The sequence below is a fragment of the Dromaius novaehollandiae genome, chromosome 6, assembly GCF_036370855.1.
Source record: "Dromaius novaehollandiae isolate bDroNov1 chromosome 6, bDroNov1.hap1, whole genome shotgun sequence".
NCBI classification, from domain to species: domain Eukaryota; kingdom Metazoa; phylum Chordata; class Aves; order Casuariiformes; family Dromaiidae; genus Dromaius; species Dromaius novaehollandiae.
This window is the reverse complement of record NC_088103.1, coordinates 5397969-5421607: the sequence shown is the minus strand read 5'-3', so window position 1 is coordinate 5421607 and position 23639 is coordinate 5397969. Positions and strand designations below refer to the sequence as shown.

The window sequence follows — 23639 nt, the reverse complement described above, 5'->3', positions numbered from 1 at the left end:
TTGGGGGAAATCCTCAGGCTGACTCTCCCCAGCCCCTGGAGAGGTGCTCAGTGGTGGTGATGTGTGCTCTCCCTCGCTGCTTCCCTTCCCTCCCTGCCTCCAGAGTGTGTGCTGTGTCGCCGTGCCCACTCTGAGCCGGATGTCTACGGGCAGACGTGCCAGGAGGACGGCCTCTGCGCACATGAGTTTTGCCTGGTGAGTTCCCCTGGGGCTGCCCACAGCTTTGCCCTGGCACCCCAAGGGGCATGTGTGCATGCGTGGAATCGCAGCCCCAGATGCCCTGTAGGTGCCAACTCCTCCTCCTGCGCTCCCAGCACAGCCCCCCCACCCAGGTGCTGCCGAGCGACCCTATTCCCTGTGTGGGCGAGATCCAAGCCTCCTGAGCTGGCCCTCACAAGCAGATGCGCCCAGCCCTGGGGACTCCTTGAGTTGCTTTCCTGAGCCCCCTCTTGCTCTTCACGGCCACCCAAGCATGGCATCTGCTCAGCTCAACCAGGCCCAGCCGGACAGCTCTGCAGTGGTGTCCACCAGCTCTTCTCCACAGCTCCCTGGGTCAGTGGCTTGCACTTGCACAGCCACAGCACACCTTGGGCTCGCCCCCTCTCCATGCCTTTGTGCTTTTTGCTGAGGGTGAGGTCTAAGGCGAGGACTATTGCAGCTCGCCCAGCCCCAGGGGAAATGAACACTGCCTTGCCTGCTGCTGCTGTCTCTCCAGGCTCAGGACAAGCCATTAGGAGAGGTCCTTGTCTCGCTGACCTCATGAGCTCCTGCACTTTTCTCTCTTCTAGTATCCTGCCAAGGGGCTTTTCCAGAGAGGCACCGACGGAGAGGGATTCTGCCGGTTCCTCCCTGGGGATATCAGGCGGGTAGTGAAGCGGGCAGCTCGGAAGGTGAGGATCTTGTGGAGGGGAGGGCTGTGTTGCTGTGACGGGTCTCCCTCACGGCCTCCCCTAGCCAGTCCCAGCAGGTCACGAGCCCAGATTGCACTAGAGTCCTGTCTGCATGCGGAGCTGCTGGCCTTGACCCAGCCAGGCCTCGACATCCCTGCATCCCTTCCTGAGGTGCAGGGCAGGTTTTGAGGTCCCTGACCTGAGGTCACTGACGGGGAGTCGGGGGCTGCTGTGCTCTTTGCAGACCTGCTGTGTGTGTAGGAGGAAGGGGGCCACCGTTGTGTGCCAGCAGAAGCGGTGCACCCGCAAGTTCCACTTCCCCTGCGGATTCGAAAAGGGCTGCGTCTCGCAGTTCTTTGGGGAGTACAGGTAAGGGCTGCCGTTGCTCGGGCTGCAGCCTCCCGTGCTGCTACATCCCCTCCTGCTCCCTGCAGCCAGCGCTGGCCAAGCAGACGGGGAACCAGACTCTTGCCATTCCTCCAGGCTCACCTCTTCCTCCTTCACCCAGGTCGTTGTGCTGGGAGCATCGCCCACAGCAGACAGTGGAGACGCACCAGGATGGGGACACCACGTGCATCATCTGCATGGAGCCTGTGGAGGACAGGACCTCCTACAGCACCATGGTGTGCCCCTTCTGCAAGCATGCCTGGTTCCACCGTGGCTGCATCCAGGTTAGGAGACCCTTCCCTCACCTGCCTCTCCAGGCTGTCTGGGCTCCGCAAGCCACATTTGAGGACCCCCAAGGGTGAGGGTGCAGGGACTGTGGAGACTCTCCATGATCATGCAAAGCTTCTCTTGAGACACGGCCATGCTGGGGCCAACAGAAGACAGCCTGGAAGACCTCCTCCCACCTGGCTTTTTGTGGGGCATGAGGAGGGCTGAGCCCCTCTCTGCCCTCTCCCCACCCCCATCTCATGGCCTTCTGCAGAGGTTGCCCTCAGCAGACCTCCCTGGATGGTCTCAATCCCCTGAGGGGCTCAGTGCCCAGCAGCCTGCCTGCTGCTCCGCTCATGTCCCTGGGGCCTGCAGCACGGAACGGAAGGGAATCCCAGGGCCTCTTCCTCCATTGCTGCCCAGCTGGGCCACGTCCTCCACACGAGGCCTTTTGCCTTGCCTTCTCAGTCACTCCGGCCCCGGTTGCACGGCCCACCACGGTGGTCTCTCCTCCCTTAGGCTTCGGGACAGGAGGTGCTCAGCAGCAGTGTCCTCTTCAGGCTGGTTGTGTCTCCCCTGCAGGGACAAGCTCTGCGGTCTGGCTTCAGCAACTTCAGGTGCCCGCAGTGCAAAGACGGGGACAGTTTCCCAGCAGAGATGTTGCGCTTGGGTATCCGAATCCCCATCAGGTAGGTCCCTTGTTCCCTTCCGCCAGGCCTAGGAGAGAGAAGAATGCCCAGGGAGCTGCGCCAGGCCAGCCCACAGTGCTGCAGGCAGGCTGTGTTCCCAGCAAGAGCAGCTGCCTGGAGGAGAGGAGCAAAGCGGCCTGCCTGCAAGAATGCCCCAGGCCCAGGCCCAGCCCCAACAGTCACACTTGCTGAGCAAGAAGGCAGCTCTTGCTTATTGGGGTATTGCCAGCTCTGCAGGCATTTGCTCTCCCCTGAACTTTCCCAGATACTCCTTTTTTTTCTTCTTCTTTTTTTTTCCAACTGGGGTCAGCTTCTGGCCCTCAAAGCTCTTCTGGGGCAAGCTGCTCAGGCAGTTGAGAGCAGAGGTCGGAGGTGTGATTGCCATTTGGCAGCGGGAGAACCTCAGGCCTGGGGCGGGCACAGAATGAAGACGAGTGTGTTAGCCTGGTCCCCTGCTTCACTGAGGTGATGGAAAGAAGGAGGTTCAGAAGACCAGGAACATGCTGGATCTGCCCAGGGGTGCCAGGGGTGGCCAGGCTCATGTCCTTGCCTTCCTTCGGCTGCAGAAGGCTGGCTCGTGAGGAGGAGGAGGAGGAGGAGAACTTTGCAGACCTCTTCGAAACGTACAGCCGCTGCGATGCCAGCCAGTGCCTCTACAGGGGAGGCAGGGAGCAGTCAGAAGAGGAGGGGTAAGCCTCTGCAGCAGCAGTTTCCCAGCCTCCTCCAAGGAGTGTGGCCAGATGTGTGAAGGGCTTGCAAGAAGGTGGAGGGACGCCCTCCCTGGGGTGGGGTGAGGGAGAGGGACGCACCTCTCCCACGGGGATGCTGTTCTTGCAGAGGAGGCATGCCCCTCTTAGCACTGAGCAAGGGCTCCTCCAAGGAGTGGAGGGTGCTGCTGGGCTCTGCCCAGGCTCTTTGGTCTCAGCAAGAATACGGGCAGCCAGGACACTTGAGAGCCAGGTGGGGCCAGGCCAGGAAGCTCTGTAGGCACCGTCCCGCTCCGTCCCCTTGGTCTTTGAGGGAGGCTTCCTGGCACCACTCCCTGCTGGGACCTCCCTGCTCAGCAGCCTCTTTGCTTCCCCAGCCCATGGCAACTGCTGCTGTGCTCCTCGTGTGCTGCCAGTGGGACCCACCGCCGATGCTCCTCCGTGCGGGATGCCACGGGGCTGTGGGAGTGTGACGGCTGTGCTGGCCAGAGCACTGGTAAGGGGCTGTGAGGACCTGGGTGCCAGGGCTAGAGGCAGGTGCCAGGCAGGCCCTGGCAGGGGGTGGTCAGGGTGGGCGTGGCGGAGCTTCTCCAATCCCGTTGCAGAGTTGGGGGCACTGCTCTGCCCTCACCAGCCCAAGAGGCGTGGGGTGGATCTGCTGACCTTTCTGCCTTCCCCTTACAGCATCCTGCGGGCTGTTGGCACCAGGCTGCCCCAGCACCAGCCAGGCAGCGCTGGCATCCTCCCCGGGCTCCCCGGATGCTGGGAGCAGCAGCTCGGTGCAGTCTGGGAGAGACAGGAGGGCAGGCCGCTCCAGGCTCCTGCACCGGCCCCCACATCCCTACAGCCGGCCCTGAAGACCGCTGCTGAGGGCACTGATGCCCAGCCGCTGGCAGAGGCAGTCAAGGGGAACACCCCGGGGCTAGCTGTGCAGGAGCTGCCTGCGTGCTACAGCCCCACTGCAGTGCCTGCCCTGAGAGGGCCGCTGTCTTCCCAGCAGCAGGGAACCACGCTGTGCCAGCAAGGGGAGGCTTGGAGAAACTGGTGAGGCACTTCTCCCTCTTTGCACTAGTGCAACTGACTGCTCTGTCGCAATGGCTGCAGCCCTGAAGGACGCCAAAGACGAGAAGACCCTTGTGCTCGGAGCTGTGCAAAGGAGTAACTCTCTCAGGCTCTGCCTAGGAGAGTTGCCCAGCTGGAGTCTAGGCAGTGAGCAGCAGGCTGCCTAGGGGAGACAGTGTGCAATCTAGGGAGAAAGGCAGCTCTGTGTCTGAGCTGCTTCTGCTGCTTTCACCCTGGAGGTCCTTGTGATGCCCAGAGCACAACGACAAGCACAGGCGGGTTTTCCAGAGAAGTCTGCGATTGCCTTTGTGACCTTAGGAGACAGCGGCTCTGGCTGGGATAAGTTCCTCCGGCTGCTGACTCACTCGCTGGGATTGTGAGACTCTGACTGCAGCCTTTTCCTTTGCTGGGGCACTTTTTCACTGCCTCTGCAGAGCCAAGCAGTTTGACACAGATTTCAGATGCTCTGCCTTAGAAGCCGAATAATGCCTGCCTCACCAGTGCTGTGCTTTCCGAGGAAAGGAGGAGTCCCCTCGTGTACTCAGGTGCTGTCCCATGGGCAGGTGCTTTGCCTGAGGTGAGAAGGCACAAAGTGTCTCTCTGTGCATGGGCTCTCTTTCCAGGACACGGAAGACCAGTCGACACCCATGTGCACATGCTGCAGTGCGCAGAGTGTGTTGCATTTTTGTCGTCAGCTGATGACGGTGTCATAGACAGCCAGGGAGCTGTGCATGCTTCAGTAATATTTGGTATGCGGCTTAAAAAGGGAAAAGGGAAGGAGGCCTCAGAGACGTGCTACTGTATGTTGCGAGGAGGCGAGCAGGGCCTGCTTTTTTTGCCCTACCTCTCCCAACTCTGTCAGGTGGTTTAGCCTACAGCTCCTGCCTCCCTTCCTGCCACCATGGCCACATGGCTGCTCTTTCAAACAGCCTCCCCACAAAGGTACTTTTTGGTTAATAGTTACAGCAACAAAAGGGAAAGGGCACTGTTGCTGATAGATATGCTTTCGGTGCCAGCTCGTGAACTACCTCCTACTAGAAACAGACGCCTAAAAGGCAGCTTTCCAACAACTGTCTTCCTGCCACAGTCAGTGACATCAAGAGCTGCAAGCTATGACCACAGAATAGTCTACGCACGTGCTGCTGAGCGCTATAAATTACCAGACATTTCTGCTTTGGAAGCTCCTGTTCTGACAAAAGGCCATGTCCAAGTAGTCACTCTGACTCCCTGGGGTTACAAACCAGACTTCTTCTTTTTCCAGCTGAGTTCCAACTTTCTCCCACAAGAAAAGAGGCAGCAAAATCATACACCTGAGCATATACTTATGGTATGCGTGTTAGATGCAGACTGAATTGCACTAATCCTTCCAAAGTGCTCAGTGCCAATATCGACTTGGAAATTGCTCTGATCTTCCTCAGGGTCTTCATGCTCTAGTGTGTCTATCCCAATTCTTCCACAGCAGGACTTCAACACGCTTCCACAAAAAACCCTACTCAGAGTGCCACCATATAGTGTCAGCAAGTATCCAGGCAAACTTAAAGGGCATTGAGCCAGCTGTACTAAAAGGCACCAGGAGCTTGGTAGCAGAGCAAGCCTCTCAGACCAACGCCCATGAAGACTGCATGCTGCTGCTACACTCCCACCCCCATGCAATGGGCTGCTTGTATTTTGCCTTCCGGCTAGCATCCGGCTACCTGGGAGGCCACGCGGATTCACTTCGATATTGGAAATGTTCCGCACGAGAAAGAAGGTGCAGCATCACTTCCTTACCTCAAATACTGTAGCTCAGCGTGTGACTGCACGGCATTTTCAAGAGTGATTATGCCTATAAGCTACAAGAGTTTGAACAGAAACTCAGGATCTGGCCTCTGCAGCTACTTACAACTGCAGCACAGCCTTCATGCCCTAAGATCACTCTCTTTAAGGACTACGGACACGGACAGCCCCTGATTTTGCTCCTGGTGCTCCTAGTGCCCCCCAGCGCCCTCCACTTGTCCTGCTGCGTGCCACGCAGGAGTCTGTATTCCGGGGCTGGGGTTGTCCTAATGCCCTTCCTGTGTGCTGCAGTGTGCCACATGGCCCTCTGCTCGCCTGGCTTCCCCTGACGGGCTGGGCTTCGTCCTCTGCTTGCGCCCCAGAGCTCGTCATTGGGTCTCTTGCCAGACGGGGAGCCCTGGGGAGGGTCTGAGACCTGCCGGAGCAGGGAGCACCAGGGCCGGTCCCAAAGAGGGCCTGCAGCGGGGCAGCCCTGCGCAGGGCCGGGGCCGCACCCCGGGGCCGCCGACAAGGACGAGGCGGCAGCGCGGCCGGGGAACGTCGCAGCGCGCCCTGCCCCGCGGCATGCCGGGACATGTAGTCCGCTCGGTCCGGCTGCCGGGCGGCCATGTTGTGCCCCGCGGCACGCCGGGAGGTGTAGTTCCGGGTACGGGTGCCGCTCAGCGCCGCTGCGGCGGCCCAGCGCGTGTGTCCCGCGGCGGACAGGGGCTGCTCAGAGGCGGGAGAGCCCGCAGGTTGGCGCGGGCGGCGGGGCTTCCCGTCTCTTGGGGGAGCAGGCGGGGCTGTGCCGAGGGCAGCCCGTGCCCCTGGGCAGTGGGGGGATGGGAGGGTGCGAGGGGCCGTGGGGCCTGTGGGTAGCTGTGGGGCCTGGCAGTGGTGTTACAAGACAACCCTGGGAAGCTCAGAAAGAATGTTTGAACTAGGTAGATTAGGATAACGTCTAACATTAAGTATAAAACTTGCTTAGCATGAGTAGCTACATTTGCTGAAGCCTTAGGCCGCACTCCTAGTTCAGTAAGAAAGGGCCCCAGAGCTGGTGCAGGCTGGAAAGATAAGGGAGTTACAAGCAGTCTGCATTCCTGCGCTTCACACTCCGAAAGGGAGGATGTCAAGGCTTTGAAATAAGGCCTGCTTGGGCGCCAGGACCTTGGGAAGCAAAACCTCCTCTCACTGCTGAAACAAGTTAATTAAGGGGTCTGGACTATCTCCCCCTTGTCAGGACTTTGGGAGATAACACCTACTGTCCCTGCTGGGGCAGTGTTAATTGATCTCCCCTCATCAGGACCTTGAGAGACAGGGGTGGGACCCAGGGAATGAAGAAATCACTAACCAATCAGTGTAAAAGGGCAAGTCGCAAATCTGGCAGTTTGTGTGTATAAATGCTACTTGAAAAGTTGGGGGGTGTGCTCGATTTGTGGGAAACCACCGAGCACCCAGGCTTGCGCAACTCTGAAATAAATAAGCAAATGTCTCTCCTGAGTGTGTAATTATTGGCTTATTGCACACCGGGCAACGAATCGGCTTTTCGGACAACAGTGGGGCCAGGGTGGCAGTGGCTGTGAGGAGCGGCAGAGCCGGGACGGGGTGGCGCCGAGATGGCCCGGTATGATGGCAGCACCAGGGAAGAGCCCCAGGGCAATGGGAGGGTGAGGTGGCTGTGCAGGGCCGAGACCCCAGGACAGCCCCGCACACCCCACCGCAGCCCCGGAGACACCGCGTAACCTCCTGCCTGTCGAGGTCACCGCATTGGGGCACCTCTTAGAGCGTGCAAAGAGCCTGCAGGAGCCGCAGGCACAAGTACAGAGGGTGCCCAGTCTCCTCTGAGCACCTGCCGAGACTGTCTTTCTTTTCATTTTCCTTTCTGTGACGGGTTTTTGCTGCTTCTGTGTTCCTTTGTGGGACTGTGTTCAGAGTGGCCCTTTTCAGCCCTCTCTGGTCTGCCTCAGCTGACAGCCAGGTCAAAACTGGGGAGTGCGTCTGAGAGCAAGGACAGGGTGTGTGGGCTGCCTGGTGTCCTGCACACAGGAGGGGACGCAGTGGTAGGATGTGAGAGAAGGTGTGGGTCAGAAACAGCTACCTTAAGGGGCTGAGATGGGGTGGTGACTCTGAGAGGAGTGGCAGTAGCAGGGTAAGGTGGTGATGAGGCAGGTGTGTTATCAAATAAAGTCTCTCTCTGCCCTGTCCGCCCTTTCTTTTCCCCCACTCTCCTTTAGGCTTGCCCAGGGGAGGAGCAGTTCCTTCTTAGGCAAAGACTGGATTTTGGCAGTGGGTTGGTCGTGCTTGCAGATCCGTCTGCATTCCGGGGTCTGTGCACATGCTGCGCACATCTTGTTGTTCTCTGAACTGCTGGGGCTGGGTGTGTTGGGATGCCAGGGGTGTATGGCCGTGCAGCCTGATCCTTGCCTGCCTAAACCCTGGTCGCCCTGAGACCAATCCCACGGCACATTTGCAGACCCCGTTCTCTGGGCTTGCTGGGGAACGGTAGCGTTGGGAGTAGGCAGTTGGGCCAGGTCAGGGACAGAGGCGTTTGAGTCTGGGTGTTGGCAGGCATCTAGGTAGCCTGTAGGTGTTGCATCTTTTCATTTGCTTCATGTGCCCCTGGGCTGGAAACCACTGCTCTCGGTATGTGCCAGCCCTCTCTCAAGGTCAAATATGCCCCGCAGGAAATCTGCCCGCACCTCCTCCCAGCTCACGTCCTTTAGCATTAGCAGAAGTTCTCTTTGTTAGCAGTTTAAGCTCAGTTTTCTATTGAGCTGTGATCTCGGGCAGCTGAGGTGCTGACATGTGCTCCCCCTTGTTTAGGAGGGTGGAAGGCTGGCCATGTAACCAGGACAGGGAAATGGTGGCCTGTCTCAGCTAGGCTGACCAGAAGCCGCACAAGTCTGTTAGAACCTTTCAGGGGTAGGTGATGTTAATGCTTGTGCATTTTTTAAATTATGTAGGTAGCGATGGGCCTTCAGCTGGGTATTCCATGAACGTCAGAAGAACACGAAGAGAATTGATTGCTTCCTGACACACGAGTACCAATATTTCTTTTCCTCGTTTCCCTAGAACAATGTGCTGGACTTGGTGTTTGCTGTTGATGAGTCTGTGACTGGGCACATGATGAACGTGTTAAGGAGCTGAGTCCTTAGTCCTTCTGAAGTTTTTGGGAAGCCAAAGAAGATCAGCAGAACTAAGGAGCAGAAATTTAGTACAGTTCTCTAGCACCATATAATGGTCAGGTGCATGCAAGTGTGACTCTTCTGAGCAAATTAGTGGGTAAATGTTGGGAGTGACTTGCTTAGGGAGGATTTGTGTGCAAGAAGGGCATGTTGCAGCTTGTAACTGCCCCTTACCTGGTGAAATCTTTACTAGTCCCATCTCTAGCTGTCCCATGAGCAACGCGTTAACTTACAAGCCAGCAAAGCCGGTGCACTTGCACTTCAGAGGTGCTGGTGTTTGGGATGTACAGCGAAAGCACTTCAGGAATTGAGCTGATTTTCCTGACCCCTTGGGACGGTTTGGAAGTGCACGTCTGTCAAGTGGTAAAACTTGGTCTTCATTGCTGCAGGCGACTGCTTAGCAAAACAAAGTGGATTGTTAAAATTTGGTCACCACAAAATGCCAGTGTTTAACCTGGGCAATTGCACGTGAGCTCTGGGTGGTCTAACAGCTGATTGCCTGGCTTATGAATCCTGGGTATAGTCAGTAATTGTAGATCTGTGTCCAGGCAGTAGTTGTTAAGGAGGATGGCAGATAGGGGTCCCAGGAGGGAAGACGGTGTCTGTATTTCTTGGTGCTGATTTGAGTAATTTTTTCCCTATGGTAACTAGCCCTGCATAGAAAAAGCGAGTTTGTTGAAGCAAAATAGGAAATGAAGTGAAGATCTGTCCCAGGAAAGATGCCGTTGCAAGAATATGTGTTCACCTGAAGTTCACCGAATCACAGAATGGCTGAGGTTGGCAGGGACCTCTGGAGGTCACCTAGTCCAACCCCCTGCTCAAGCAGAGCCACCTCGAGCACGTTGCACGGGACCCTATCTGGACAGCTTTTGAACATCTCCAAGGCTGGAGACTGCACAACCTCTCTGGGCAACCTGTTCCAGTGCTCTGCTGCCCTCACAGGAAAGAAGTTTGTCCCTGCTATGTTCAAACGGAACTTGCTGTGTTTCAGTTTGTGCCCCTTGCCTCTTGTCCTGTCAGGGGGCAGTGCTGAAGAGTGACTGGCCCCACCCTCTTTACACCCGCCCTTCAGATATTTATCTGCATTGATACGATGCCCCCGCAGCCTTCTCTTCTCCAGGCTGGATAGTCCCAGCTGTCACAACCTTTCCTTGTAGGAGAGATGCTCTAGTCCCTCAGTCGTCTTAGCAGCCCTTTGCTGGACTCGCTGCAGGAGCTCCACATCTCTCTTGTACTGGGGAGCCCAGAGCTGGACACCGTGCTCTGGGTGTGGCCTCACAGGGGCCACAGGGGCTGAGCAGAGGGGAAGGATCACCTCCCTCGACCTGCTGGCAAGACTCTTCCTCATGCCGCCCTGCATACTGTTGGCCTTCTTGGCCACAGGGGCACATTGTCGGCTCATGGTCAGCTTGTTGTCCACCCGGACTCCCAGGTCCTTCTCTGCAGGGCTGCTTTCCAGCAGGTGAGCCACCAGCCTTTACTGGTGCATGGGGTTGTAACTGACCCCGAGGTGCAGGACTCCGCACTTCCCTTTTGGAACTGCATGAGCTTCCTCTTGGCCCATGTCTCCAGCCTGTTGAGGGCCCTCTGAATGGCAGCACAGCCCTCTGGTGTGTCAGCCACTTCTCCCAGCTTCGTATCAGCACACTGGCTGAGGGTGCACGCTGTCCCTTCATCCAGGTCAGTGAGGAAGAAGTTGAAGAGGACTGGACCCAGTGTTGAGCCCTGGGGTACACCGCTAGCTACAGGCCTCCAGCTAGACTTTGTGCCACTCATCACAACCCTCTGAGCTCTGCCATTCAGCCAGTTCTCAGTCCACCTCGCTGTCTGCTCATCTAGCCCATACTTCCTCAACCTGCCTGTGAGGATGTTGTGGGAGACAGTGTCAAAAGCCTTAGTGAAGTCAAGGTAGACAACATCCCCTGGTCTCTCCTCATCTGCCCAGGCAGTCCTTCCGTCTTGGAAGGCTATCAGGTTGGTTAAGTGTGATTTCCCCTTTGTGAATCCGTGCTGACGACTGCTGATCACCTGCTTATCCTTCACAGGCTTGGAAATGGTGTCCGAGATGAGCTGCTCCATCACCTTTCCGGGCATCGAGGTGAGGCTGACTGGCCTGTAGTTCCCTGAGTCCTTTTTGCTGCCCTTTTTGAAGACTGGAGTGACGTTTGCTTTCTTCCAGTCCTCAGGCACCTCTCCTGATCACCATGACCTTTCAAAGATGATTGAGAGCAGCCTTGCAAAGACATCGGCCAGCTCCCTCAGCACTCGTGGGTGTGTATCCCATCAGGGCCCGTGGACTTGTGGGTGTCCAGTTTGCTTAAGGGATCCTTAACCCAATCGTCCTCCACCAAGGGAAAGTCTTCCTTTCTGCAGACTTTTCCCCTGGTCTCCAGGGCCTGGGATTCCTGAGGGCCAGTCGTGCCAGTAAAGGCTGAGGCAAAGAAGGCATTGAGCATCTCTGCCTTTTTGGTATGCTTTGTCAGCAGGGCCCCCGCCCCATTCAGCAGCGGGTCCACATTTGCCCGCGCCTTCTTTTTGTTACGGAGGTGTTCAGAGAAGCCCTTCTTGTTGTCCTTGACACCTCTTGCCAGTTTAAAGTCCAGATGGGCCTTGGCCTTTCTAGCCCCATCCCAGCATGGGATTGCTGGTGCCTTGCTGTGTCGTGCCTTGAGCAGGTATTGGGGTGGTTCAAAACCCACTGAGGAGCAAGGCCTGTGACTGTGAGGCTGCTTCCAGCTGCCTGTAGAAGGCCTCATTTCCTTCTCCTCCCTGCTCAGGTGGCCTGCAGCAAACACCCACAGCAGTGTCACCCATGTTAGTCTGCCCTTTAATCCCCAGTCGCCAGCTCTGTCCCAGCCTGGAGGGAAAGGCTGTGCCCCTTCCACGGCCCAGTGTCCATGGAGCTACATGGAGAGAGGTGGTGGAGCAGGAGGCCAGTTTTGGCGACTGGGTACCAGGGCAGCATCCTGCCTGGCTCTGGCTCTGGCTCTGGCTCTTGCTGCCTGGGCATCCTCCCCACACCCTCTGCATGGCCTCTGGTGCATGGGAGGGCTGGGATGCATCCCCCGGGGAGGGCGCTCACCCTGCCTGCACATGGGGAGAGAAGCCCCACGTCAGTAGTTTGTGACTTACTGCTTCTGTTAGGCTCTTGTCCTGCAAGATGTATTTTTGCTGCTCCTTCCTCATCTTCTCCAGGCCTTCCTGTGGGTAAATCACACCCAATCGTCTCCTGTGGGAGGATTTTGTCTTAGAAACCGGTGAGGCACTTGTCCCTGTTGGCAACAGTGCAAGTGACTGCTCTGTGGCAGTGGCTGCAGCCCTGAAGGACACCAAAGTCTAGGAGTGCTTGGAGGTGTGCAAAAGAGCAACTCCCTGAGGCTGCGCCTAGGAGAGTTGCCCAGCTGGAGTCTAGGCAGTGAGCAGCAGGCTGCCTAGGGGAGGCAGAGTGCAATGTGGGAAGAAATGTAGCTGTGTGTCTGAGCTGCCTCTGCTGGTTTCATCCTTGAGGAAGGATAGAGAGAGCTTGTGTCTTTTGTGGGAGACAGGAGTTGGATGCCAAGAGTTTATTTATGGCTCTAAGGACGCCCCTGGGGTTCCTCCGTTTTGGCAGTGCCACTTGTTGTGCAAAGGGGAAAGCTCACTGAGTAAATAGGAAGGCTGTCGCCTGAACAGGGGCTTGAAGCCTGGACCCTCAGATTAAAAGTCTGATGCTCTCCCAACTGAGCTATCCAGGCTTGCTGAGAAGAAAAAGATGCCCAGCTCCGGAGCCCAGCCCTAATTGGCAGAGCAGGGGCTTTCTGAGCAGGTCTACAGAGAGAGAGAGAAGAAAACCCTAGAGCAGCAATGAATACCTTGCAGGGCTGACTGGGTTAACATTTCCCGTTCACATTTTTGTTCCGAAGAAGGTACTTGCTGCCAGGCTGCACGTCAGACCTGCAGTCTCAGGAGGAGTTCACTCCCACTCAGCAGCGCAGGGCGCAGCTGGGAATGGCTGTGGCTCTGCCAAGGTGAAACCCTGGGCTGGTCAGCTGTTAACAACCCCCTAGCCCCAATGCCAGCCCTTGGAGGGCTCTCTTGCCCCTTTCCTCTGCTCCCATGCAAGGTCCTGGCAGAGCAGGTGCCTCCTGAGCCTCTCCTGGTGTGTGGAGCGATGGTGCTGCGGCCCCCCAGCACCGGGTGTCCATACTGCAGCGCCTTTTCCGTGGGGCAGGCAGCACGAGCAGTCCCTCCTCCACACACAGCTGGCCCAGGAGAGGCATATCCCAGGCCTCTGCACAGGCCTGAGCATCCCCACCCGGGGCGGCACCACGGCAGAGGCGCTGGCACCTCTGTGTGAGCCCTCTGCTGCTGCTCGGACCCTGCAGGGAGCAGGAAAAAAGCGCACGCTTCATGGCCAGTGCTGGGGAGCTTTGTGTCTCTGCCCTGGGGCAGGGACCCTGGGCCCAGAGCCTGCTGCTGTGGAGAGGGGAGGGTGGGTAGATGGGCTGGTGCAGGCAGGGCCAGGGTGGGCTTTGGCAGGACACGGCTCCCTCAGGAACAGCACCTCTCCGTTTTGGAGAGGATGCCTCTGAATGTTTGAATTCACATCTCTAGGGAGCTGGCAGGATGCTACCCAGAAGGCAAAATGCAAGCATCGCATTGCATGGGGGTGTGGGTGTAGCAGCAGCATGCAGTCTTTCTGGGCGTTGGTCTGAGAGGCTTGCTCTGCTACCAAACTCCTGGTGCCTTTTAGCACAGCTGGCTCAATCCCCTTTAAGTTTGCCTGGATACTTGCTGACAATTTGGTGGTGCTCTGAGTAGGGTTGCTTGTGGAAGTGTGTTGAAGTCCTGCTGTGGAAGGATCGGTATTTATTGTAATGCTGCCTTTTAGGAGTCTGTTCCTGGTAGGAGGAAGGGAAAAAGTGCCCCAGCAAAGGAAAAGGCTGCAATCAGAGTCTCACAGTCCCAGTGAGTGAGTCAGCAGGTGGAGGAACTTATCCCAGCCAGAGCTGCTGTCTCCTAAGGTCACAAAGGCAATCGCAGACTTCTCTGGAAAACCCGCCTGTGCTTGTCGTTGTGCTCTGGGCATCACAAGGACCTCCAGGGTGAAAGCAGCAGAAGCAGCTCAGACACAGAGCTGCCTTTCTCCCTAGATTGCACACTGTCTCCCCTAGGCAGCCTGCTGCTCACTGCCTAGACTCCAGCTGGGCAACTCTCCTAGGCGGAGCCTGAGAGAGTTACTCCTTTGCATAGCTCCGAGCACAAGGGTCTTCTCGTCTTTGGCGTCCTTCAGGGCTGCAGCCATTGCGACAGAGCAGTCAGTTGCACTATTGCAAACAGGGAGAAGTGCCTCACCAGTTTCTCCAAGCCTCCCCTTGCTGGCACAGCGTGGTTCCCTGCTGCTGGGAAGACAGCGGCCCTCTCAGGGCAGGCAGTGCAGTGGGGCTGTAGCACGCAGGCAGCTCCTGCACAGCTAGCCCCGGGGTGTTCCCCTTGACTGCCTCTGCCAGCGGCTGGGCATCAGTGCCCTCAGCAGCGGTCTTCAGGGCCGGCTGTAGGGATGTGGGGGCCGGTGCAGGAACCTGGAGCGGCCTGCCCTCCTGTCTCTCCGAGACTGCACCGAGCTGCTGCTCCCAGCATCCGGGGAGCCCTGGGAGGATGCCAGCGCTGCCTGGCTGGTGCTGGGGCAGCCTGGTGCCGACGGCATGCTGGATGCTGTAAGGGGAAGGCAGAAAGGTCAGCAGATCCACCGCACACCCATTGGACTGGAGAGATCAGATCTGTGTCCCGCAACCCTCCTGGGTGACTCCGCCACGCCCACCCTGACCACCCCCTGCCAGGGCCTGCCTGGCACCTGCCTCTAGCCCTGGCACCCAGGTCCTCAGCCCCTTACCAGTGCTCTGGCCAGCACAGCCGTCACACTCCCACAGCCCCGTGGCATCCCGCACGGAGGAGCACTGGCGGTGGGTCCCACTGGCAGCACACGAGGAGCACAGCAGCAGCTGCCATGGGCTGGGGAAGCAAAGAGGCTGCTGAGCAGGGAGGCCCCAGCAGGGAGTGGTGCCAGGAAGCTCCCCCCCCCAACCAAAGACCAAGGGGACGGAGCGGGACGGTGCCCACAGAGCTTCCTGGCCTGGCCCCACCTGGCTCTCAAGTGTCCTGGCTGCCCGTATTCTTGCTGAGACCAAAGAGCCTGGGCAGAGCCCAGCAGCACCCTCCACTCCTTGGAGGAGCCCTTGCTCAGTGCTAAGAGGGGCATGCCTCCTCTGCAAGAACAGCATCCCCGTGGGAGAGGTGCGTCCCTCTCCCTCACCCCACCCCAGGGAGGGCGTCCCTCCACCTTCTTGCAAGCCCTTCACACATCTGGCCACACTCCTTGGAGGAGGCTGGGAAACTGCTGCTGCAGAGGCTTACCCCTCCTCTTCTGACTGCTCCCTGCCTCCCCTGTAGAGGCACTGGCTGGCATCGCAGCGGCTGTACGTTTCGAAGAGGTCTGCAAAGTTCTCCTCCTCCTCCTCCTCCTCACGAGCCAGCCTTCTGCAGCCGAAGGAAGGCAAGGACATGAGCCTGGCCACCCCTGGCACCCCTGGGCAGATCCAGCATGTTCCTGGTCTTCTGAACCTCCTTCTTTCCATCACCTCAGTGAAGCAGGGGACCAGGCTAACACACTTGTCTTCATTCTGTGCCCGCCCCAGGCCTGAGGTTCTCCCGCTGCCAAATGGCAATCACACCTCTGACCTCTGCTCTCAACTGCCTGAGCAGCTTGCCCCAGAAGAGCTTTGAGGGCCAGAAGCTGACCCCAGTTGGAAAAAAAAAAGAAGAAGAAAAAAAAGGAGTATCTGGGAAAGTTCAGGGGAGAGCAAATGCCTGCAGAACTGGCAATACCCCAATAAGCAAGAGCTGCCTTCTTGCTCAGCAAGTGTGACTGTTGGGGCTGGGCCTGGGCCTGGGGCATTCTTGCAGGCAGGCCGCTTTGCTCCTCTCCTCCAGGCAGCTGCTCTTGCTGGGAACACAGCCTGCCTGCAGCACTGTGGGCTGGCCTGGCGCAGCTCCCTGGGCATTCTTCTCTCTCCTAGGCCTGGCGGAAGGGAACAAGGGACCTACCTGATGGGGATTCGGATACCCAAGCGCAACATCTCTGCTGGGAAACTGTCCCCGTCTTTGCACTGCGGGCACCTGAAGTTGCTGAAGCCAGACCGCAGAGCTTGTCCCTGCAGGGGAGACACAACCAGCCTGAAGAGGACACTGCTGCTGAGCACCTCCTGTCCCGAAGCCTAAGGGAGGAGAGACCACCGTGGTGGGCCGTGCAACCGGGGCCGGAGTGACTGAGAAGGCAAGGCAAAAGGCCTCGTGTGGAGGACGTGGCCCAGCTGGGCAGCAATGGAGGAAGAGGCCCTGGGATTCCCTTCCGTTCCGTGCTGCAGGCCCCAGGGACATGAGCGGAGCAGCAGGCAGGCTGCTGGGCACTGAGCCCCTCAGGGGATTGAGACCATCCAGGGAGGTCTGCTGAGGGCAACCTCTGCAGAAGGCCATGAGACGGGGGTGGGGAGAGGGCAGAGAGGGGCTCAGCCCTCCTCATGCCCCCAGGGAAATATGTTCCCACAAAAAGCCAGGTGGGAGGAGGTCTTCCAGGCTGTCTTCTGTTGGCCCCAGCATGGCCGTGTCTCAGGAGAAGCTTTGCATGATCATGGAGAGTCTCCACAGTCCCTGCACCCTCACCCTTGGGGGTCTTCAAATGTGGCTTGCGGAGCCCAGACAGCCTGGAGAGGCAGGTGAGGGAAGGGTCTCCTAACCTGGATGCAGCCACGGTGGAACCAGGCGTGCTTGCAGAAGGGGCACACCATGGTGCTGTAGGAGGTCCTGTCCTCCACAGGTTCCATGCAGATGATGCACGTGGTGTCCCCGTCCTGGTGCGTCTCCACTGTCTGCTGTGGGCGATGCTCCCAGCACAACGACCTGGGTGAAGGAGGAAGAGGTGAGCCTGGAGGAATGGCAAGAGTCCTTCCTTGTCTCTGGATGAGGCTTCCCAAAGGCCGTACAGGCCATCACCTCTGCAGTGCACTGTGCAAGTGTCCCTTTTCGCATGCCTTTCCTCCCAGCATACTGCCCACCAAAAGGGCAGCTTTCAGCCCTTAGGAAAGCAACGCAAGCTGGGTTTTTTGTCAGCCTGAATCTCCCCCGGGGGCTGAGGCCAAGGCATTCCCTGGGGCACACACCCTCCCATTCAGCTCCAGCACCACAGAGTAGGAGAAAAGGGATAAACGAGGGGGTGCATGAGCCCTCCACGCCCTGGATCAGGCCCCAGGGGACACTAGGGGTGTCCCTGCAGGGCAGAGCAGGCAGGTTCCCCGTCTGCTTGGCCAGCGCTGGCTGCAGGGAGCAGGAGGGGATGTAGCAGCACGGGAGGCTGCAGCCCGAGCAACGGCAGCCCTTACCTGTACTCCCCAAAGAACTGCGAGACGCAGCCCTTTTCGAACCCGCAGGGGAAGTGGAACTTGCGGGTGCACCGCTTCTGCTGGCACACAACGGTGGCCCCCTTCCTCCTACACACACAGCAGGTCTGCAAAGAGCACAGCAGCCCCCGACTCCCCGTCAGTGACCTCAGGTCAGGGACCTCAAAACCTGCCCTGCACCTCAGGAAGGGATGCAGGGATGTCGAGGCCTGGCTGGGTCAAGGCCAGCAGCTCCGCATGCAGACAGGACTCTAGTGCAATCTGGGCTCGTGACCTGCTGGGACTGGCTAGGGGAGGCCGTGAGGGAGACCCGTCACAGCAACACAGCCCTCCCCTCCACAAGATCCTCACCTTCCGAGCTGCCCGCTTCACTACCCGCCTGATATCCCCAGGGAGGAACCGGCAGAATCCCTCTCCGTCGGTGCCTCTCTGGAAAAGCCCCTTGGCAGGATACTAGAAGAGAGAAAAGTGCAGGAGCTCATGAGGTCAGTGAGACAAGGACCTCTCCTAATGGCTTGTCCTGAGCCTGGAGAGACAGCAGCAGCAGGCAAGGCAGTGTTCATTTCCCCTGGGGCTGGGCGAGCTGCAATAGTCCTCGCCTTAGACCTCACCCTCAGCAAGAAGCACAGAGGCATGGAGAGGGGGGCGAGCCCAAGGTGTGCTGTGGCTTTGCAAGTGCAAGCCACTGACCCAGGGAGCTGTGGAGAAGAGCTGGTGGACACCACTGCAGAGCTGGCCGGCTGGGTCTGGTTGAGCTGAGCAGATGCCATGCTTGTGTGGCCGTGACGAGCAAGAGGGGGCTCAGGAAAGCAACTCAAGGAGTCCCCAGGGCTGGGCGCATCTGCTTGTGAGGGCCAGCTCAGGAGGCTTGGATCTCGCCCACACAGGGAATAGGGTCGCTCGGCAGCACCTGGGTGGGGGGGCTGTGCTGGGAGCGCAGGAGGAGGAGTTGGCACCTACAGGGCATCTGGGGCTGCGATTCCACGCATGCACACATGCCCCTTGGGGTGCCAGGGCAAAGCTGTGGGCAGCCCCAGGGGAACTCACCAGGCAAAACTCATGTGCGCAGAGGCCGTCCTCCTGGCACGTCTGCCCGTAGACATCCGGCTCAGAGTGGGCACGGCGACACAGCACACACTCTGGAGGCAGGGAGGGAAGGGAAGCAGCGAGGGAGAGCACACATCACCACCACTGAGCACCTCTCCAGGGGCTGGGGAGAGTCAGCCTGAGGATTTCCCCCAAGAGAGCATCCTCTCTCGGCTGTGCCGGGGGTGCAGCAGGCCTGGAGCCGTTGGCAGGGCCCTCGGGGGCCTTGGAGAGGAAGGGGGCATTGCTGGGATGAGCGTCACAACAGGCGCCCAGGAGTGCGATGGGCAGGAGGTGGCAGACAGCCTGCGGAAGGGTGTCGCTGGGTCTCAGGAGTCAGAGCGCCTCCCCACAGGCCGTGGGGCTTTGCCTTCACAGCCGGTCCCCGTCCACTCCCACGCACATCCCGCTCCCACGGACACCCCAGCCAAGAAGGTGCTGACTCCAGCCCCCGCCTCTCCCCGACTGTGCCACGCTCTGGCCCAAAGCAAGGCCCCTCCCAGCTCCCCACAGCCTCAGAGGCTCCCGCTCTCTCCCTGCCCTTGCCTTCCCCTTTCCTCCCTGGACTCCTGGAGCACAGCAAGCTCTGGGCAGCGCCTGCCCTCCCCACACAGCCCTCCCTCCCCACACAACAAGCCTCCTTGGCTGAAGTTCAAGAGGGGCCCTGCAGTGGGGCTCTTGAGCACCTCCTGCAGCCCATTGCCACCGCTCCCAGCTCTGCACAAAAGTCACCCCCACAACACCTTTGCCCGGTTTCTGGGAGCTGCTGGGATACTTTGCTCTCACCATCCTCCCTCGACTGGCGAGCCTTCCGCTTCATGGCGGCCACAGCGCAGGTCGGTGCTGAGAGCTCTGAAAAGGCCTTGCCACAGCTAGGCTGGGCTTTCCCCTCCAGAGGCTCCTCTGCCGACCCTGAGGGACGAGCAGGACAAGGGGGTGACTGCAGCACAGCACCAGGACCTCAGAGGCATGGGCACCTGCTCCCTCCCTCAGCAGCACCCACCAAGCCCCTCCGCTGCCCTGACACTCAAGCAAGGCTGGTGCTGCCCAAGGCTCTGTCGCACCACAGGCGAGGGGCACTGCGGATGGGCACGGGAGGCTGACAGCCCTTGAGCTCTGCGGCTCCCCTGAGAATTGGCATTGTCTCCGCGGCTGCCCTTTCCGCCCTGCGCAGGACCCCCGATCCACACCCCTCCCCAAGCCATCCCTCTGCTGGACACCTGCCCCCACTCCCCTCACCTCACCAGGTTGCTCAGAGGTGCTGCCTCCCAACCTAGTGCCAGCCAGACACCAGGAGGCCTTTATCTCCTGGCCCTGGTGACCCGTGTCATCGCATTGTCCACTGTGACACCGTCACCATTCTGTCACTGGGTTCCATGTGAAGACGAAGTCTGGGGGCCAGAAGCTGGGCACAAGAGCCCTTGGCTACCCTGGCAGACAGGGATTTTGCTCCTGTGGCTTCTTCAGAGCCCTCGCAACAAGCAGACCCTGCCCTTCAGGCCCCTCGCAGACATGGTCGACAAAGAGAGCCTCCCATTGCTCCCTGGCTCTGGGCGGAAATCCTCCACTCCTGGGGGCTGCCTTTCCCTCGCACACCCTCGTCTCTGCCTGCCAGTCCTGCTCCCAGGCTCCCTTGGCCTCCTCCCTGATGGCAGGCACAGGCACGCCTCCATTGCAGGGACAGCTGGGGCTGGGCAGCGCCAGGGGATTCTGTCCTAGCGCCTAAAGCGGAAACATCCACCCCAGAGCCCCTCTCTGCTGAAACCTGCCCTCCCACAAGTGCCCTGACCTGAAGAGTGGGGCAGAAAATGAGGGAGGCTCTGCCATCCCTCCTGCCCTCACTCCAACAGACAGACATGGGCCTCTTGGATCACTCCTGGCTCTCCCCAGTGCCATCGCGCCTGTGGGCCTCTCTCCTCCTTCCCACCGTGGGGTTCCTTGCAGTTGTCCAGAAACATCTCTGAGAGAGCAAAGGCGAATCCCTGCAGTTGAAAATGGCACACAGTGGGGTCCCCTCTGCGGTGGCAGGAGCACTGGCAGACCCTGCCTGTCCTGCAGCAGAGCCCCTTAGGAGCCCGTAGGAGCAAGGGCTACTTGTCGAGGTCTCTGCTTTCAGGCAGTCCTGAGAGGAGATCCTCTGAGGCTCCGCTTGCCTGACATCTCCCCTCATGCTCTCTGCTCCTCCTTCTGACATCCTGCAACAGCTCTCTGCAGAGTAGTCGTGCAAAGTGCACCTCAGCCACGAGGCCCTTCTGCTTGGGGTTTTGTCAAGAAAGCCAGAGGCCCCCTTTCACGCGCTACATGACATGTCAGGGCATGGAGTTGCACCATTGCTCCTGATGAAGACCCAGGTTTCAAAAGATGACAAGGCTGAAAGGACAGGTATTCACAAGAAGCCTTTGGGGATTTAATTCTTAATGCTAGGGGGGACTAAGAGCCTCACTACAGAAAAGCAGTTTGGCTCAGGGCAGGAATGATTTGTGTTGCTTACTTAGCTTACTTGTCATCTAAAGGAGAAAACTCAATGCCTTGGGCACACTGTTGCATAAGCAGCAAGGTCACACCCATCCCCAGGAACACAGGAGAAGCAGCATCCTGGTAGAAGGGGGTCATGGAGCATACGCCTAAACAGAGTTTATTAGGGTTTCCTTGATTTGTTTCTTGCACAGCGCTTTGCTCCAGGCGGTCTACCTGACCCACCGACCTCCTGAGACCCCCGACGGTCCTCCTTTTGGTGATGCTGCACAGTCATCAAAGCTGGAACTAAAAGCTGCCTGCAGAGTCATACAGGAGTCAAGGGTTCTGCACTCTGATGGGGAACAGACATCGTTTCCTTCCAAGGCTGAGAGGTCGGTCCGACTCATAGGCGCGCCTTACACGCCAGGGTGAAAACTGGTGCTCGGCATAAGATGAGACAACATCAGAGAAACTTTCATGTGAATGCTGGCAAACAAAGCCTGACAGTTGTAAACACAAAAGCCACCTGGGAGCCTTCAGGAAAAGCATGTGAGCTGGTAAGAACAGGATTTCAACGGATCGGGTCCTCAGTACTCCCATGAGCTTATTCCCTCTACTCCACAATTACACAAGCAGAAAGGCTCCAGAGATCGTATCTCCCAGCACTGCTGGCATCTGAAATCTAAGTGAGTGGTTTAGTAACTCTCTTTGGAAAGGCCCCCAGTCTGTTCCTTCTTCAGAGAAGCTTTCCCTCTTCTCACTCCTCTCTTAGAGGAAGCTTGCTCTCGGTCAGCACCATCTATCCACTCTGGATAAAGGAAAAATCTTTGCCGTCAGCTGCAATGCAGAGCCTGAGAGATGAAACCAGGCTGCTGTGGGCAGGCTTCCCTGCTATCAAACCATTCTCATTCGTAACACCTGCTCATCCCAGTGGAGCTGTTTTACGCCTCCTCTTTGCTCGTGTTGCCCTCCGGAGAATTCCAAAGGGGAGCCGTTCTTGTCTGGTCCCTTTGCTTGGTATTTTCATAAAATTATCCACGGAGAACGATGGCTCTCTCCTTTTCTTGAGTTGGCAGGTGGCTGTGGAGGGAGGAGAGGGCCTGGAAAGGAAGCCTGACATGTAAATGAGCATGGATGCTGGAAAGCTTCCCTATGGAAGTGGGAAAGTGGGGAGCAGCAGAACAGGCTACGCAGTATCAGCTCCAAGGATCACCTTCATTGGACAGCTCGTTTACATTTGGAGATCATCCAGTTAGCCTGTTTGGTAACCAGACCGGTGTCAGCATTCAGCCCTGCGTGCAACTGACACACTCCCAGAACCTATGAGCCTTCACAGTCTCCACACGCACATGGAAAAATGGAGCACTTAATCATCACACCGGGGCTCCAGGGAGTTGTCAAGTTAATATGGCAGGTTAACACGGATGGTGCCCAGGCTATGACAAGACAGGATGTGGGGGAGCCTGCAGTGAGCCCTGGCAGCTGAGTGCTGATCAATGGGTCATACTCTGCCTGGAGGCTGGAAACCATGGAGTATGGCAGGGGCCTGCCCTGGGATCTGTGCTGTGTAATACCTCTCTCATGAACCCAGAGGAGGCAACAGAGCACCTCTGGTCAGGTTTGGGGACGTACCAAATTGTGGGGGCCGGTCAGCGTGGGTGAAGGCAGGCCTGCCATCCAGAGGCACCCAGCCAGACTGCAGGAGTGGGCCGACAGGAGCCCTGTGCAGTGCAGCAAGGAGAAATGCCAAGTCCTGCCCATGGGAAGGAAGGTCCTCCTGCAGCGATGCAGCCTGGGGCCTGTCTGGCTGGGGAGTAGCTCTGCTGGAAAGACCCGGGGGGCTTGGTGGGCAGCAAGCTGCAGTGAGCCCTGGGAGCTGAGGAGGCCCACAGTGTCCTGGGCTGTATGACCCAGGAGCAGGGCCAGTAAATGGGGAGAAGTGGTTATGCCCCTCTACGCAGCCCGCCTTAGCACGGTGTCCAGTTTGGGACCCCACAACACAAGAGAGACATCAGTAATCCTTGGCAAATTCAGCAGCGAGCCCCCAAGATGGTCAGGGAGAGACTGAAGGAGCCAGGCTTGTTCAGCCTGGAGAAGAGGCGGCTTTGCAGGGAGGCCTTCCCAGCAGCCCTCCAGTACCCCCAAGGAGGTTGCTGAGAAGAGAGAGCCAGGTTCTTAGCGGTGCATGGTGGGAGGACGAGAGGCAATGAACAATAGCTGAAAGAGGAGAGGTTCTGACTGGATGCGAGGAATAACTTTTTCACCATGGGACAGTCAAGCAGGGAAACAGGTTGCCCAGAGAGGCTGGGCAGTCCCCATCCTTGAAGGTTTTCAGCAGCCTGGTGTGACCTCCTAGCTCATGTTGCTTGAGCAGGAGGTGGGACTAGAGACCTCCTGAGGTCTCTTCCAACCTCAGTTATCCTATGGTCTTCTCCTGTGAACCTAAGAGATGTGCAACACAATCGTGTGGTCCCCTCCCAACCTCCCCAACAGCAACTGTAGCCCAGTGGCCCCCTGTTTGGGGACAGGACAGGAATCTGTGCAGCAGAGCGCAGGGAGTGAACCTCGAACCTGGAAAGCCTCCTGGTACTCCTCTCTGCCCCACGGCCCCCTTGGGGAGTGGGCAGCGGGGTGGGGTCAGCTCCCTAAAAGGCCGGTGCAGCTGCCCTGCCCTGCCCATTGTTGGGCAACACCTGGCAGTGTCAGGGGCGTGGGGTCCCTG

At 58.4% G+C, this 23639-nt stretch overlaps 1 non-coding gene across 1 annotated transcript; it reads right to left on the bottom strand.

The window, feature by feature from the left end:
* Positions 1-12603: 12603 nt before the first annotated feature.
* Positions 12604-12676, bottom strand: TRNAK-UUU (transfer RNA lysine (anticodon UUU)). Its single transcript has one exon. It is a non-coding gene; the product is annotated as a tRNA-Lys (tRNA).
* Between the last annotated feature and the right edge of the window lie 10963 nt (positions 12677-23639).